This window comes from Schistocerca gregaria, chromosome 6, assembly GCF_023897955.1.
Source record: "Schistocerca gregaria isolate iqSchGreg1 chromosome 6, iqSchGreg1.2, whole genome shotgun sequence".
NCBI lineage: Eukaryota > Metazoa > Arthropoda > Insecta > Orthoptera > Acrididae > Schistocerca > Schistocerca gregaria.
Window position 1 is genome coordinate 319,378,455 of NC_064925.1, and position 18,081 is coordinate 319,396,535.

Consider the following 18,081-nt stretch of genomic DNA (forward strand, 5'->3'; position numbering starts at 1 on the left):
ATGTAATGGCCCACTGCAAACAATAACTGAGGGAGCAGAGAAGGCAGAAATTACAGAGGAAACGCAGGCAGGCTTACATTACACAAATGACGGAAGATATGAACTGTTCTTCATACTACTAGCTGAAACGGAGGGCGGACAAGCAGGGAACTGCTGCCAATCATCCTCACATCTGCTGGCTAGACAGAGAGCACACTTGTAGACACAAATTAAAACAAGTCAAAGAACACCGAAATATAAAGATATTACTTTTCAACATATACAGAGGTGTCGTTATTTCTTCGATGATACAAAGATGTTACATTATTAATTATACATAGATCTCATTTTTAAGACAACGTTATGGTGACGGTCTTCTGGGACAGAAGGGTTATTTTAACATCCTCCCTCATGGTGCAACGATCAACTCTGAAGTGTATTGTGCTACACTCAGGAAACTGAAGAAATGACTTCAGCGTGTTCGTCGCCACAATAATGCAAAGGAACTTCTTCTCCATGACAACGCAAAGCCTCATACATGCCTGCGCTCCCGAGAGAAGCTCGCAAAACTTCATTGCACGTGTTCGTCACCGAACCTACAGCGTGTATTTCGCATCTTCCGACATCCAAATGTTTGACCCAATGAAGGACAATGTGTGTGGGAAGCAGTACTTGGACAATGAGGAGGATATTGATGTAGAAAGATGTTGGCTCCGACGTCAACCAGTGGGGCATATGGGCATGCAAGACCTCCCCCGTAAGATGGCGTAAGGCCGTCGCATTGAACGGAGGTTGTGTTGAAAAATAGGGTTCTGTAGCCAAAAGAGTGGGGAATAATGCGATGTATTTGAATCTCGCATAAAATCAACCTGCTGTTAGCAAGAAACATGTGTTGCATTAATTACTGACGCCCCTCGAACATTTTACAAACATTAGTAAAAACGTACTACAGTAGACGATGATTGGATAACTGTGTCAGCAGATTCGCCTATTGATTGTGTATTGTATTTTACTATCAACGGTAGTGACGCAGGAAGTCGTTTATTTTATCTGACGCAACTAGAAGAAAGTTGCCACGTAGGCTGTTGTAAATAATATTACCAAACTTGGAGATGTCCACAAGATTGACAGCCGATTGTAAACAAAGAAAAATTTTATCATCAGTTCTTGGTGGCTTCCAAGTACAGTATCGCATCAAAGGTATCCAGACATCGGACCTATTGGTGGATATCAGCATTGGGTGTGTCCACATTTCTCCTTTATGACAGCTTGAACACTCTGTGGACATTTTTAATTAGGTGTCTGAATGTCTGTGGAAGAATGGCAGCCTTCCACAAGAGACAAAACCAGATGAAGTAGTGATAGTAGCCGCTGGGGTCTGAAGCGAAGCCGACGTCCTATCTCATCCCAAAGATGTTCCATTGGGTTCAGATCGGGACGCTGCGCAGGCTGGTCCATTTCAGGAATGTTATTGCCCACAAACCATTTCCTGATTTTAGACAATGTGTACTGTCATGCTGACTCATCGCCTTCAAAATTGTTACTCACTTGCATCCAGTACACAATGCTGTGAAATGTGTTCATGACCTTCCGCTTTTAGCATTTTCTCAAGTGGAATTAAGGGAACCCACCGCAACCACGAAAACTACCTCCATACCATCTCCTACTCAGTTCACTGCAGGCACTACACACGTTGCCAGGTAACATTTTCCAGGTATTCGCTAAACCCATACTACTCTGCCTGACTGCCACAGGGTGCAGTGTGATCACTTGAAATCATTCGTTCCTAGTCATCAATTGGCTAGTGGCGTCGCTGTTTACACCACCTCAAGGGTCGCAATGCACTGAACACAGAAACGTGCGGCTTATGACGAACTGCTCTGTCATTGCAATTCACTATGAATAGTTATTGTGTTAACTGAACCGCTGGTAGTACTTTGGACCTCAAAAGTGATTCCTTTCCCTAATTTAATAGTTGATGACATCTTGTGGGTATTCACCATTCGAATTCACTGAGCTCTCCTTTCTGCTCTTATGTGCTGCTCTTTTACTGACAACTCAACACTCCCCGCCTTCTTTTGAGGGTCTGGTTCTCGTAACATTTAGTTGTCAGTTCCACTTTACGTAGAGGTGTCCGCATGCTCTTGATCCGATAGTTTATGACTCTTTTCAGAAACATCGACATTCTAAATTTCATATATTTTATAAATAGAACGTAATATTTTGTGGGGAACTATGTTTTCATATTTTCTTACGCCGTCTTATGCGTTCACATCTTGACCTACTTTCACAAGATTCCATATACAACCATTTTTAATTTTACAATTTTCCAGATTTTTCTTCGATTTATGGAAAGCATTGCACTTTGTCACCTGGCCTCCAAGAGTGCGTCCATCTCTTGAAAGGTAAATGGTCATATTCTTCTGGGTGAACGGATTTATCAGTAACACTATACTCAAATGTACATGGAAGAAGACCACGCAACTGGACTCTCGGTTACTTTTAATCTTTGGTACGCCTTGTAGTACAGCCGTACCATCGCATTTGGTCTGGAAGCGATGTCATGCAGGTTTTTATTATGGTTCTTGCAATGCTGACATCAAATAGGAAGCGCATATCTATGAATGTCTGCAAGGCAATTTATTCATTATTACCGGATACCTGGACAGCTCCCTGACCAACTATGCCACTCTCACCGTGAACATCATTCCAGACCGTCTAAATTAAAATGTGTGCATGAAACTTCCTGGCGGATTTAAAAAGTGTGCTGGTCTCAGACTCAAACTCGGGAACTTTGTCTTTTGCGGGCAAGTGCTATACCGTCTGAGCTACCCAACCACAACTCATGACCCTTTCTCACAGCTTTACTTCTGCTAGTAGCTAGTCTCCTACCTTCCACACTTCACAGAACCTCTCCTGCGAACCTCCTTTCTTCCAGGAGTGCTTGTTCTGCAAGGTTCGCAGGAGAACTTCAGTGAAGTCTGGAAGCTAGGAGACGAGGTATTGGCAGAAGTACAGCTGTGAGGACGGATCGTGAGTCGTGCTTGGGATGCTCAGACGGCGTCGACACAGTAACTCAGCGTGTGCGATTAGAGAGCTGGCTGGTCTCTGTAATACAGAAGAACTGTGTGAAGGGATCAACGACGAGCTTCAACGGATATCATGTGTCGTCCGCTACGACCAAATACTACGAAAACTATCGGAAAAAAAGATGGTAGAGCACTTGCTCGCGACAGGCAAAGGTCCTGAGTTCGAGTTTCGGTCCGATATACAGTTTTAATATGCCAGGAAGTCTCATATCACAGCACACTCCGCTGCAGAGTGAAAATCTCATTCTGAAAATGTGTGCAACTTCAAAGCGAACTTCAAATGCTTTTTTGGTAATCAGCCTGCCTATCTCTTTTTTGGAGCACAGCTACAAGTTATGATAACGTTTCTTTTCCTGTACGTCGCCTCCCAATTACCAGTACTCTCATAGACACCACCGACCCTTCAATCCATTAGTCGACAGTTTCAGCGTTCAGATTATTTCTTGCACAAAAGTAAAAGCAGCAAACTACGAAATAGCATTACTGAGAGTGGCTGATTACTGTTTTTTACTTTTTTATTAGAATTAGACCGTATTTTCACACAGTCACGGTTTAACCACGTCATTTTCCGACCAAAGTAGCAGTTAAAATGTTCCTGCTGTAGAGAGATGAACTAACAAATTTTAATCTATAGCTGAAGACACTGGTTCCTAGCTGCAGAAAAATGAATACTTAGTACATGAAGAAAAGTTGTCAGTTTACGTCATCGGCCACGTGAATGGCATTCGCGGCGCTGCAACAATGACTTGCTCTAATGCTTACTTCACACTTAATCACTTCACGTTCACCTCGTGAAGCGCCCTGCTTTCTAGGATGACATGGCTTCCGTACGGTAAACGAGATGAAATGGCCAGTTTAGCTTGTTTGTTCACGCTTTCATTTTCAGTTTCTACTACATCGTCTTCAACTTAATCGTTCAGTAAACTAGTTTAGCATGAAACAACAAGTTTTAAAAACGTTATTGTTTGCTTGCTATTCATAAACAGTTTGCCTGACTCTAACTCGTAAATTCTGCTCTCCTTTGACATCCTGGACTCCTTTGAGATTCATTCCGGAAGTCTTAATTATAATCAACACACGATCCTTATAACGGGTAATCAGAAAAGCGTTATAGCCTGTTTCATTGTCTAATACTGTTGAAATCTGTTGCACTGCGAAAAAACTAGTTGTTGGTATTGCACGAACAAGATATTACGTCTTCATAACAACATAACTGTAGTAACGATGTCGATGTCACCAGACGCGACGTGATATGACTTAGTGGTCGGCCTTTGTTAGTACAGTATAGAAGACTAATTTATAAGCACTCAGTGCGTGGACTCAAACTACGTCAAGATTTCTGGCTTTGGTCGGTGGCAAGGAAGGCAGCTAGGGGAGGGGGGAGGGGCAGGGCAGGCTTTATGCAGTGAGCGGTCGCAAAACCAAGGGGAACCAGACCGTCTCTAACCGTGGCCGACTAACACTACACCTTTTTTATAAGTATTCGAATGCGCAAATCATAAGGAGTTATTTTGTGCACTAACAAATGCTGGATATTAAGAGATTAATGGTTGATGCAGAATTATTGTATGACCACTTCAGACTGGCTGACCATTAGTCTAAATAAATTCTAGACTATGTGACGGCAAATTAAAGTTGCAGTAAATAGTATGGGAGAGTAGGCTACTCTATGACTGGCGGTCGAAGCAGTAACTTCCTCGAACAAGGACGCCTAATTTTGAACCATGTTGGACCCTCCGTTGATGAGGTTGGAGGAGAAGGATTTCGGAGGAGCCTGGGATAGAAATTTTATAAATGTAGCAATGCGATCTAGTTGCTGTTTTTCTTTTCTTTTTCTTCATACAAAGACTATTTCTGCGCAATAGATGGGCGCCTCACAGCTAGCTAACTACATACATTTGTGACAACTGGACAGGAACCATGAAACCCTGTAACATATCATTTCCTGGCCTGGCCGTGTTCGCTATTCTAGTCGCATGGGCTAGTTTCCGTTTGCAGGGATAGCGGAGGTTTCCTTGTGCGTGAAGATGATGATATGGGATTTCCCTAATCATCCTAAATGCTTGATGCTCGGAGTCGACTAGACCGATTTTAAGGGCGAAAAATTTCCCTGTGATGGCCGCTGTATGCAGCATCCATTGTAGGAAAAGTTACGTCCAACCAGCAATCAGCGCCTTACAGAAACGCTGTAAGAAGGAGCAGGAAACAGACAATGAGAATGACTACATTATGATCCTGTTTCTGAATGACTGAAAAGTACTACTGTATATATTTTAAATAATTACGTAGAACGGTTCCGAACACGCGAAATCTAAAAATCTGCCGGCAGCCGTCGTGATGCTGAGGTGTGTTTGAAGTCTGGAGGTACATCTTTGCAAGTGCTGCAGATTAGTGAGTGTGGGCTTGGTCAGTACACGCACACACGCACACACGCACGCACGCACACAGACACACACACACACACACACACACACACACACACACACACACACACACACACACACACACACACACACACACACACACACACACACACAGAGAGAGAGAGAGAGAGAGAGAGAGAGAGAGAGAGAGAGAGAGAGAGAGAGAGGGGGGGGGGGGGGGGGGAGGTCATTACTAGTTGGGGGAGGTGTTGGATAAAAGTGACAGATTTGGATAATTGGATACGGTTAATTCACGCCAATACACTGAGATGACGAAAGTCATGGGATATCTCCTAATATCCTGTTGGACCTCCTTTCGCCGGCGTAGTGCAGTAACTCGATGTGGCGTGAACTCATCAAATCGTTGGAAGTCCACTGCAGAAATACTGAGCCAAGCTGCCTCTGTAGCTGACCATAAATGCTCGCCCACAAACTGCTATCGTAACCCAACATGCCCGACAAAGTATCGACATGTTGTGCCGGCCGGGGTGGCCGAGCGGTTCTAGGCGCTACAGTCTGGAACCGCTCGACCGCTACGGTCGCTGGTTCCAATCCTGTCTTCGTCATGGGTGTGTGTGATGTCCTTAGGTTAGTTAGGTTTAAGTAGTTCTAAGTTCTAGGGGACTGATGACCGCAGAAGTTAAGTCCCATAGTGCTCAGAGCCATTTGAACCACTTTGACATGTTGTCTTGGCCATGTCGATCACCAGATCTGTTTGCAGTCGATTTGGGACATCATCGGACGACACCTCCACCAGCGTCATCCGCAAACAGCATCAACCCACCCTGATTGACCAACCAAGTGCAACAGGCATGGAACTCCTTCCCATAAACTGACACATGTACAACACAACGCACGCGTGTTTGCATGCTTGCTTTCGACATTCTCGCTGTTACACCGGTTATTAACGTAACAGAATTTCTCATTTGCAATGGCTTATCTTGCGCTTATATTAACCTGTTATCTTGCAATGTTAATCACTTAAATATGTTACCTAAACAAAATCCGTTACTCTACACTATTTTTGGGGGGGGGGGGGGGGGGGGAGAGAGGAGTTGGGGCTTGCGATATTTTTCGCCACCAGTGTAGTGAAAATGTGTTGTTGGAGAGTTTTTCCAAAACTGCTCCGTAATTTAATTGATAGCCCAATTGCACTACCAAATCAATTCAAGTTAAATGGCGCATGATAGTGCGAGCGTAACGGAAATATCCACCAATGACTGCAAATCTATTAAGTACTTCTTAGTTCGATTTCTTCGGTGAAGGAGCTGTTATGTTTTCCTGTCAGCTGGGTCTGTTGGCCGACTGTGGGAAAGTGAAGAAGGCAGGGGTACAATGGCAGAAGCTGTTCTTTCGCTAAAAGGCACAGTGATGTTCTTTGAGACGGCACGGCCCCCGGAGTCGGCCACAGGAGGAACGACAAGGCCGAACTCGACAAGTTGCAAACTGGCATTGTGAGCCACAGTCTAACGAACGCCTCCAAAAACGACACACATCTGCAAGGGGATCGAAAAACACGACACAGTGAGAGCGAGAAGAATCTGTTGGTCTGGAATGAGTTCAGCAGCAGTTGATGTTTAAGTTTTGTAAGAGTGTCCCAGGCTGGTTCAACAAAATTGTTTTCGTAGCGAGGATGGAGATTCGTACGCGCAGCCACTATCATTGGCAGAAAAGTGAAACTGCTCGCGTGGTGAGAGAGAGCTTTTTGTCCCACTTTAAGAGAGAAAAGTATATTACTAGATTATCTTAGCAAATTCCTTAGGCCGGCCTGGTTGGACGTGCGGTTCTAGGCGCAACAGTCTGGAACCGCGCGACCGCTATGGTCGCAGATTCGAATCCTGTCTTCGTCATGGGTGTGTGTGATGTCCTCAGGTTAGTTAGGCTTAAGTACTTCTAAGTTCTAGGGGACTGATGACCTCAGAAGTTAAGTCCCATAGTGCTCAGAGCCATTTGAACCAAATTCCTTAGGAAAGGGGACACTGTTACTATTGTTATAAATTTTTCATTGGTCAGAATTCGGAAGGTCTACCCCGACTAACCAGCTAGAATCCGATGCTGGCAGAACCAGCAAAATTTTGAGGATGAGGGCAAATTCACATCTCGTCTTCGATCTACAGAAAGGAAATACTTCGCCTTAGTTCTCCACAGGGAAAATTTCTTCTTCTTCTTCTTCTTCTTCTTCTTTTCTTCTTGGATCGTAGCAGGGACAGACGCCTTCTCCTTAAAGCTGCAGTGAGGGATGATTTCATACTAGAGATGATCAGAGGTGCTGCGGTTGTATTTACAGCTTTCATCTATTACTGAAACCATCCTCTGCACATGAGTTTTAAAATGATGAAAAGTATGAGCCGCATTTGCGTGTGTTGTGACGAGGGAACAGCGAAGTCATTAGTTTAAAGTTAGTCTTGCTTTTCTAAATTAATTCACGCAGTTTGTTAGATAAACTCAACGGTACTGGTGCTTACATGAACTTTTCTGGGTCTTTTACTAATCTGTTGACTAATTCATCGATCACTGGCAGTTTACGAGGACACAACACATCTTCTTGTTGTGTATGCATGATGAAGGTTGCTGTCGAGGGAAAATTATTGTTCTTCTGTACTATTATTCAAGAAATTCACAGTTAATGCGACTTTATGGTCCAACAGGAGTGAGATGTAAATTGCAGCAGACAAGTTTTCATGCCAAACGATTGTCGTTGACCGAAACCGGTAGCACATTGACTGTTCTAATGGAGCCAAGTCTCATGAGTTTCCGCAAACATAACAACTGCCTGAAGAAAACATTGCAAATAGAGAAGATCCAAAGAAGAGCAGCGCGTTTCGTTACAGGTACAGCACATACGTGTCGTGGAGATGATCGACCAGCTCCAGTGGCAGACGCTGCAACAGAGGCGTTCTGCATCACGGTGTGTTTTACTGTTCAAGTTTCGGGACGGTACATTCCAGTGTTTTGATTCTTCCTAAGTATATGTCGCGAAAAGACCATGAAGATAAAAACAAAAGATTCGAGCCAACACGAAGGATAACCTGCAGCCACTCTTCCCGTCTACCCGCCAACCACCCGCAGCTGGAACAGGAAAAAAGGCGGGGGCGGGGGGTTGGGGGGGGGGGGTGGTAGTGACAGTTTTACACAATGTACCCTCTGCCATATAGCGCAAACTGGCTTGCGATGTGTAGGTGTCAGTGTAAAATATCTAAAGGCTACGGAGGAGCCACAACCATTGAGTTTTCTCAAATTTAACACGAGCTGCTATCTCCAGCTAAATGTACTTTTCGTAATCTGGGTCACTGATGAGCAGGTCACCGGTCTGAACGGTGAGTTGGAGACACGATATGTACGGAAATAAGAATTCATCTTTCCCTCTCTCCATTATCTAATAAGGAGTAACGGTGTTGATTTAAGATACACTTCTATAATGATGTCGTATGTAATCTTACTCTCTTACACATCACCATTAAATCCCTCTTAGCCTGTTCATTATTTTCAAAAGCTTCCACAGGCGTAAGATATACAAAAGAAAAACGTTTTAGTTATCTTCATTATCTCGTTGTTTATGGCTCCAAGACTTGCGTCTAGGGTACATTCTTGAGGCTGTAATTTTTATAACGTTGCCGGTTCTTGTTGAACTAAATAAATGATGATTTGCCTGTTGCTATGAATATCTTTTTTATTTTATCCCATTCTTTTATATCACACAGACTTTAAAATCTCCATTTCAGAAGACTAATTCACATTCTTGTTGAAAAAATTAGAAATTGGCCTACTTCCATAAAAGGCATGAACACTACTACTAACATTCTACGGTGCTAATTACATTCCAAAAAGTTCACAAAGCAAAAGAGTTTGCAAAGTTTCTTGACAAAAGAAGTATCATCACCAAGATATAACATCATTTTATAAATGAATCCGGAAATAAGTTTAATAATTACCGTTAGATTGCGAAATTAATAATATGAATTTTAAGTATACCAGAAATTTCGTAATTTTTAAAAGATGAGTAATTTTAACTGCACGTACAAAGTACTAACTAATTTCCTTTTATACACTTTATCCTGAAACGTAACACATCGTATACAAAATTATATGAAGTTCATTCAGTTAGACAGCTGATATAATATTCACCTATACAAGAACCGATCGTATACATGGTATCGGTTTTTTCTGTAAGAAAAGATAATGTTAGGGGAGGGTGACCCATTACACATACTGCACTATCTTTGATCTTTGCCTTTACTTTTATAGCCTTGAACGCCGATATTGGGCCGCCGTAATGCACAAAGGAAATTTAATTTATGGCAGTAGTTTCCAGCTTCAGAAAACAGTGCAGTTACCATTTAACAAGTTCGCAGCGAAAGTGTATTACTCAAAAATAAAGAAGCTAATCTGAATAGACAGACCCAGCAATCAACATGGAAATGTATCTTCAGAGTTGGTGTTGATTAGCAGACGGAATGAGATTTTCAGTTGTACATTGTGTAGAAACATTTTTAAAAAAATTGTAGTTATTCTCATTAACTGCAAATAAAATTATTTTTCTTGCTGGCAAAAATCTCCACTCGTCTCTTGCAACTCACTTCAATTTGGTATTCTTGAGCTTCTCCCGGTGTACTTCATGATGAAACAGTTCACTGGTGAACGGCCACATGTCAATGACGATCATATTCGACAATGTTGGGCGCCCGCACCTCTCGCCATATGAGGGTACGTACAACATTGTCGAATACGATCGTTTCTGGGGCCCAGGTGTGATGGTGCGGGACGGCATAATGCTGCATGGGCCTGCTGACCACCACGTGTTTGAAGTCTTTTCGATGATGGTTTCTACCCTGACTTCACTGTCATGGATGACAATGCGCGACCGCACCGAACAGCGCAGGCGGTAAAGCTGCTGGACTGGCCTGCCCGTTCCCCGACTTAAAATCCCATAAGGTGGGTGTGCGATGCGTTGGGAGGTCGTACTGAAGCACGTCATCATGCACCAAGGACCAATCAGTAGTTGTCAGCCCCGCTGGTGGAGGAATGGTATGTTCTACGACCAGAACCCTTTACTCATATTGTGGCCGGCGTGGGAGCATGTTCAAGGGCATGCACTGCCGTAGTGATCACACACCCTTGGAGCGAGAGGACTTGTACGTTCCCCCCTACTTAAATTCCACTGAGCACGTACCGGATGCGTTGGGGAAATGTACTGCATAAAACTGACGTGCACCAACGATCGTCCAGCAGTTGTCAGCTGCGTTGGTGGAGGATGCAACGCCCCACCAAAAAAAATCCTCACCAAAACTTTGGCCAGCGTGGGAACCCATCCATGGTGATCACACACAAAATTAATAACCACGTCTCGCATTTTATAATTTTCAGGAGAGCACATGAATCACGGTGAGTTAAACGTAACTATTAGCTTTGAATAAAACTGTCATTTCTGTTCGTTCATTGCGTATTTCAGTTACCTTGTAAGGCAGGCATGTCATTAGCAAGTTGTGTTACCGTTAAACAATCTTTGGTCTTGTTGTGGCACAGTCTTTTGCCTCTGCGCAGTCTGATACGTTCTTAGTCGAAATGTGTTAGTGCTCTGTTGACTTATCACTGAATCTGTTACATGAAGAAAAATTTATTGTAAAGGATGAATATGATGTATATATTGGAAAGCGAAGGGAATATAAATTTTGAATAATGTACAATTTTTCAAGAGAATAGCTTTGAGGATAAGAGTGCAGCACTGCGCAGCTAATGTGTGGGAATAATTATTGTCAGCCAGTTAACTTGCTCAGAGCTTGGCTCTGAGCACTATGGGACTTAACATCTGAGGTCATCAGTCTCCTATAACTTAGAACTACTTAAACCTAACTAACCTAAGGACATCACACACATCCATGCCTGAGGCAGGATTCGAACCTGCGACCGTTGCAGTCGCGCAGTTCCGGACTGAAGGCACTAGAAACGCTCGGCCACCGTGGCCGGCGCTCAGAGCTTGAGTCATGCGTTTAGATATCAACAGTTCTTTGGTTTTTACAGAAATTCTATTTTAACATTGTACCCTTTTCAAATCATTGTTCACTTTTTTAAGCTTAGTATTGTTCATACCAATGTTAAGTGTGAAGATCACGTGAAATTTTAACCTGTCTTCCTTAATACATGCTTCAGTAAAAAATCGTTGTCTTGGAACATCATTTCATAGAAATGGTTACTCTCCTCATTACGTTGTTTGAAGAAGGTTTATCATTACGCATTACGACACTACACCATAAAATATGTAACAGTTTGAATATTGTTTGGAAATTTTATTTAAAAATGGAAATCTAGCTTAGCCGCTGCCTGCTTGCCTGCTGCTTTCGAAAAATCTGCAACAATGTTTTCAAGAAGCGAGGTAAGTAAATGGAAATTTGATTAGGGCCAGATAATTGTTTTCTCCAGATGTGTATTTAATATAAAGACATGTTGTATTCTGACCAGTTACACTTCAGTTAAAATTAGGTTCTGTTTAGTAAAAGGTTAGCATACGAGTTTAAGTTGCACAACAGTTGGTGGGGACATATTTAGACTTTTTATAGAGTGGGAGGTAAAGTTGGGCTAAATTTCATACAGAAACGTATAGTGTGGCACTTACAACAATCTGCACTTTACTATAGCAATTCTTTCCACATATGGTCCAAGTTTCAACGAGCTATGTTAGTTGGATCTGACACATTATGCAAAAATTACTTTCGTGATACGACCCGTGAATGCCATCCTCCGACCGATAGTGCAACCAAATCGGCAACATATTGACGATGCATTCGTCTTCATGGACTACAATTCGCGTCCCCATCGTGCACATCTTCTGAATGACTTCCTTCAGGATAACGACATCGCTCGACTGGAGTGGCCAGCGTCTTCTCCAGTCATGAACCCTATCGAACATGCCTGGGATAGATTGAAAAGGGCTGTTTATGGACGACGTGACCCAGCAACCACTCTGAGGGATCTACGCCGAATCGCCATTGAGGAGTGGGACAATCTGGACCAACAGTGCCTTGATGAACTTGTGGACAGTATGTCACGACGAACACAGGCATGCGTGAATGCAAAAGAGCGTGCTACTGGGTACTAGAGGTACCGACGTACAGCAGTCTGGACCATCACCTCTGAAGGTCTCGCTGTATGGTGGTACAACATGCAATGTGTGGTTTTCATGAGTCATAAGAAGGGCGGAAGTGATGTTTATGTTGATCTCTGTTCCACTTTTCTGTACAGGTTCCGAAACGCTCGAAACCGAGGAGCCGCAAAACTTTTCTTGATGTGTGTATATTCTATCTAGACGGCTTGCCGACACATTGTTGAGAAAGGTAAACTTGACAGTAGATGGATATATGAGTTCCCAGACATCCTTCATTTGGAGATTTTTAACTAAATCAGAGAGTTCGCGAGAAAAATTGAAGCTGACCACTGGTCCTTGTTACTAAGTACACAGTTCCAATCGCCGCCTATTTTCATGTGTTCGACATCATCATTCAGAAGGTACAAAAGCTCTTGTTTAAAGAACACGGCCCGTTCCTACTTGGAATTATTACGAGACGGGACATAAATACTAATAAATGTAAAATCCAAAATCTGACAACTAATCCCTCTCCATGATTATAAATATTTTACATTTGCAACAGGTATGCCTTTTCTAACTAGGAAGGCTATCCCACTTGAATTTTTGGTTGCCAATTTAAGATCTCTTGATAGCCTGGAATCCGCAATTCATAAGATTTACTTCTTGTAATATTGCCACATTCGTGTCTGATTCATAAAGAAGCTCCTCCAAAACACTTACTGTCACCGGAGATTGCATTCTACTGATGTTTAAGATTGTTATACTACATGTTTGATCCATGGTTGTAGAGGATGAAGGGAATAAATTGTCAGTAATTACGCAAACCTCCATGATTCAAGTGACAAGGGGTACTTCATGGTGGCATATGAGAGTGAACGCTGAACTGACATTCGAACAACGGAGTTAGAGAGAGGACGATTCTTTCCTGAAGTAACTGCGCCTATGACGTCTGTCGGCACCGTTTTACTCGCCGTGGCCTGCATCGAAACATCCTCTCCTTCAATACCATTGCCCAGTCCATATTATGGTCCACTTTTACATTTTCTCACGGTTCACAGTTTTGGCAATTGCTCCGTCGTTTGTTCGTCCTTCCGCACCAGTATCAGCACCAGAAACACTCTCACTGGCTTTGCTATTAGCGTGTCTCGTGTTTTGTTCTTGCGGCAATCAACTGCGCGAGAAGGTTCTGTCTAGTTTTGTTGCGTATGTGACAGTTTCTTCTTGTTCTAGGAGCCAACGTTTCTGCCTTGGATGACCTATGCGTCTTTCCTTCTTATGTTTCAAAGTTGATTCGGAATCGTAAGACAACAGAGATTTAAAAAAAAAGTTCAAATGTGTGTGAAATCTTATGGGACTTAACTGCTAAGGTCATCAGTCCCTAAGGTTACACACTACTTAACCTAAATTATCCTAAGGACAAACATACACACCCATGCCCGAGGGAGGACTCGAACCTCCACCGGGACCAGCCGCACAGTCCATGACCGCAGCGAATTCGACCGCTCGGCTAGTACAACGCAGATTCACTTTCTGTACTTGGCGCTGTGTCCGTGAAAGGTTTCTGTAAATTTGGGCCACTAGGTTTAACAATGAATGTTATAAAGGCACCTTCCGTATTCGTAGATGTACGTGCCTCCTCCGGGGAACAGCCTGATTAACATATGGCAGAGGGAGCTGAGTTACGGTATGCACCACGGATGAGACGAGAGTCGCATCTGTGACAGGTGTGTCTACTAGCATTGATTGTCAACTAGTGTAGCGAACGACGGTGTATCTGCAGTCTTCTGTTGGGAGGTGACAGGTGCCGTTCAGTGTACTTGCTGAGTCTGTTCCTCGGGAGGGCTGTCCCGCGCGAAGGTCGTTCGAGTTGCGGCCACGGCCGCGCCTGTCTACGTCGGCGGAATGTTTACGGCCGGAACGGCTGGGTGAGTCGCGTCGTCGCCGGGCGGCAGCTGGGCACTCTGCGCGAACGTTATCTGGACAATCGCAAATGGCGCACGTTCTTGGACATCCATCAAACACGACCAGTGCTCTGTAGCCTGACACAGTGATGAATGACGGGATGTGTTTTACCAAATCAATTTCCGCCTCGCGAACGCCGTTCAGCAAAGGCAGTGGGAAACGGCTACCCCACCTCTTCTCAGTAACTAACTATACACGCACATATTGACTAAGCGCCCGGCTAATTTGATCAGGTGGCATCTCAAAAGGCAACTCAGACATCCGGGCAGTACCGAAGCCCATTCCTGCATGCGACATCTTCATCTCACTAATATTCCCAACCACGTGAGTGAACTTTAAAGTGCTCCCAATTTTTCTACAACACAATTCGTTATCCGATAACTTGACGTAAACCATAGGAGCAATCTGCGGCACTAGAATTCGAATTTTGGAGTTAAGGGTCTTCATGGCTCTCCAGTGACAAACTTATGAATTTCATGTGAACTCGACTTAGAACATTCACGACTGAACGACAACCTGATAGAATCTCTACGAGAAATCGTATTCATCTAGAAAAATTACACATAGAAAGATCAATCTTCAAGCTCCAAAACAGTACTAAACAAGAAAACAAACTAAAAGCATGTACAGAACTAAGCTACAAACTCGCGAGAAACAACCAGGGAGACGGTGAAACAGCGAACGGCTGTCTGAAGTCACTCCTTCTGCCGCCGATTACGCTGTCGCATTCGTTTGCCGGAGCGCTGCTCAGGAATGTGTTGACACTGCAATCACACGGCAAGACAATTTAGAGATGACCTGATACTAAATTGGCTACAATTCACAATATTTTTCGAAAACTACACGAAAACTGATGGTTATTGACGTTGCTAAACAAAGATATTCGTACCGTAGCTATGGTTCTGAACTTCATTAAGCGGGAAACCTCACAGGCGCTACAGTCTGGAACCGCGTGACCGCTACGGTCGCAGGGTCGAATCCTGCTTCGGGCATGGATGTGTGTGATGTCCTTAGGTTAGTTAGGTTTAAGTAGTTCTAGGGGACTGATGACCTCAAATGTTAAGTCCCATAGCGCTCAGAGCCATTTTGTTACTAGTGTTACATAAAAATTTCTAGAAGCCGATGTATTTCTTCACTATATTAAATAATTCTCCAAGGTTTATTCACCCACCAAAATTTCTTACTTAAAGCTTGATAGACAGTTGAATTTATTGGGAATATTACTTTTATTTGTCTACGGCGTTCTCCCAACAACAGACTCGATAGAACACTTGCTCGTTGCAACCGTCTCGGGAAAAACATAAGTGGCGCAGCTCAAACCGCTTAACATCTGGGTGTCTACTTCTACGTACTTTATAACCTTCATTAAATTTTTGAAGCAATCGAATGCTCTAGTTAAGATGAGTGCTATCAGATCATATCTGTTTACGAATTAAAAATTTTCGTACCCCTGGTGGGACTCGAACCCACAATCCCCGGTTTAGGAGACCGATGCCTTATCCATTAGGCCACAGGGGCCGACGCAGATCTGTTTCCACCTTGCGTGTGTTATACCGTGATACAACTTCGTTTGCTTTAATGCATACATGTAAAATGTAACATGCTAGCGGGTGAATGATCGTCTAGCTCGCATTTGGGCAATTAAAAAAAACTGTAAATTGCGAAATAGGCGCGCTGTGTTAACTGTTCGCGCTTATATCTCCCGTCTGCATGCCGGTACACAGCCCATATGCGACGCACAGTAGGTTCCGAACGACTGACCGTCCGTTCCTGACCCGTGTGGTAGCAACTTAACGCAGTAAAACTAACACTGATAATATATCCTAAAACATATTATTAGCTTCATACAACGATATTTTTATTTTTGGATACATCCTCTGCTTCCATATGCATCACTAATCTATAGAATTATGTTCAAAATAATGCATAAATAAGTATGGTTATTGAAAGAACCCAGTGACACAATAAATCGCACGGCATTTCGTAGTGTAAAAAACTTTGTGGAGATGCCGGGGATCGAACCCGGGGCCTTTCACATGCAAAGCGAACGCTCTACCACTGAGCTACATCCCCGCCGTGGACTTTGTTGGCGGACTTTCCACACTACTATATCTTTTCTCTGTTCCATTTTTCTTTTATTTTTTCTTAAACATGAGTCTCATGTCCTTTATGGTGTACTTTTTAAAAGTTTTAGCTGTACATCAACAAAATTTCCAATTTACATAATGACTGGTGTACCAGAAAAAATTCCAACCTACATACATAGAAATAGAGATGCCGCTGCAGCAGTACAAGTTAAATAGTTTTTACATTGCACGCAATTGCCATTGCATGTAGAGGTAAGGGATTCAGCAATTAAGATCACTTCCCTATGAATGCCTGGAAAATGCTATGATATTTCATACAGTTTACATGGCTGTAACTCAAAATTTATCCATACGTAAAAGGATATGCTATTTGCAATGATTAAAAGTTTAAGTACACATTAACAAAACGTCTATCTAAAAGGTAGACCAAAATCATGTTATTTGTATGAAAATTTTTATGCTAGAAATATTTACTTTCTTGTAATTAATCGGCACTGTATGTATATTCGCTGTTGTTGATTGGCAGTCTATTTTTTTTTTTTTTTTTTTTTTTGTTCTTGTGCTTTACTTGTCTGTGAAACATTTCTTACAACATTGGACACGTCATGTTTACATAAAACTTACATATACATTGAGAAACTACAGTGATATATATGAATTTATGATGATTGTATTTGTAATACAAGAAAGCTTATATATACATAGCAAAAATAAAGTGATATATATCAATTTATGTATAATTGCATTTATCGGCAGACTGTTACATACTATATTTGCTAGTTACAATAAGATAGTAAATAAACGTATATTTTACAAAATTTTCACAAAGAATGTCATTAAAATTACGGTATAAAAGACACCAATGATAGTATAGCTCATTTTTCTGTAATTCCTTGGACTTCACTCAGTACTGCAAAGAAAAACAGAGAAAAAGTAGATGGCAGCATCAGTGTTTTGACACGAAATATAATTTCGTGCATCTTACATACTGGAAGTGATTCTATACAAAGTTTTACATTTTTTGCATTTTCTTTTCTTGTTTCTCCCTGTTATTCTGACTTCTTTAGTTGTCAGAGGGAGACAGTTTTTAGCTTTGGTCATTCTAATGGAGTCAATTGTCAACAGTGATTGTTTCATATTGAACTCATATTCCTAGAAACTCTAAAACTTCACACCAACTTTCTGTAGATGGCGGGGAGTAATGGTGCACATGAACATCACCAGTTTCCATGTGCTTTTCTGAATCTATACCACGATTCTACGCCACTGTCACAAGTGCGTGGTGTGGATTACCATTCTGCAGAGGCTTTATGGAAAAAGGTAGGCCAAACTACTTTCCTCGTGGCCTCTATCACACTGAATCCTTCTTATGGCTTAACCATAAAAGAGCTGCAGATTGTCTACTTCTTCCTTTACAAGATGACCACGACCATCTATACATTTGCCATCACTCAGCTTTT

General features: G+C 42.5%; 1 protein-coding gene and 2 non-coding genes across 3 annotated transcripts in view; all 3 read right to left on the reverse strand.

Moving 5' to 3' along the window:
• Positions 1–18,081, reverse strand: part of LOC126278169 (phospholipase A1-like) — a 286,583-nt gene that overhangs the window by 190,530 nt on the left and 77,972 nt on the right. The gene's annotated exons all lie outside the window — the stretch shown is intronic.
• On the reverse strand, positions 15,980–16,052 carry Trnar-ccu (transfer RNA arginine (anticodon CCU)). The gene has a single exon. It is a non-coding gene; the product is annotated as a tRNA-Arg (tRNA).
• Positions 16,536–16,607, reverse strand: Trnaa-ugc (transfer RNA alanine (anticodon UGC)). The gene has a single exon. It is a non-coding gene; the product is annotated as a tRNA-Ala (tRNA).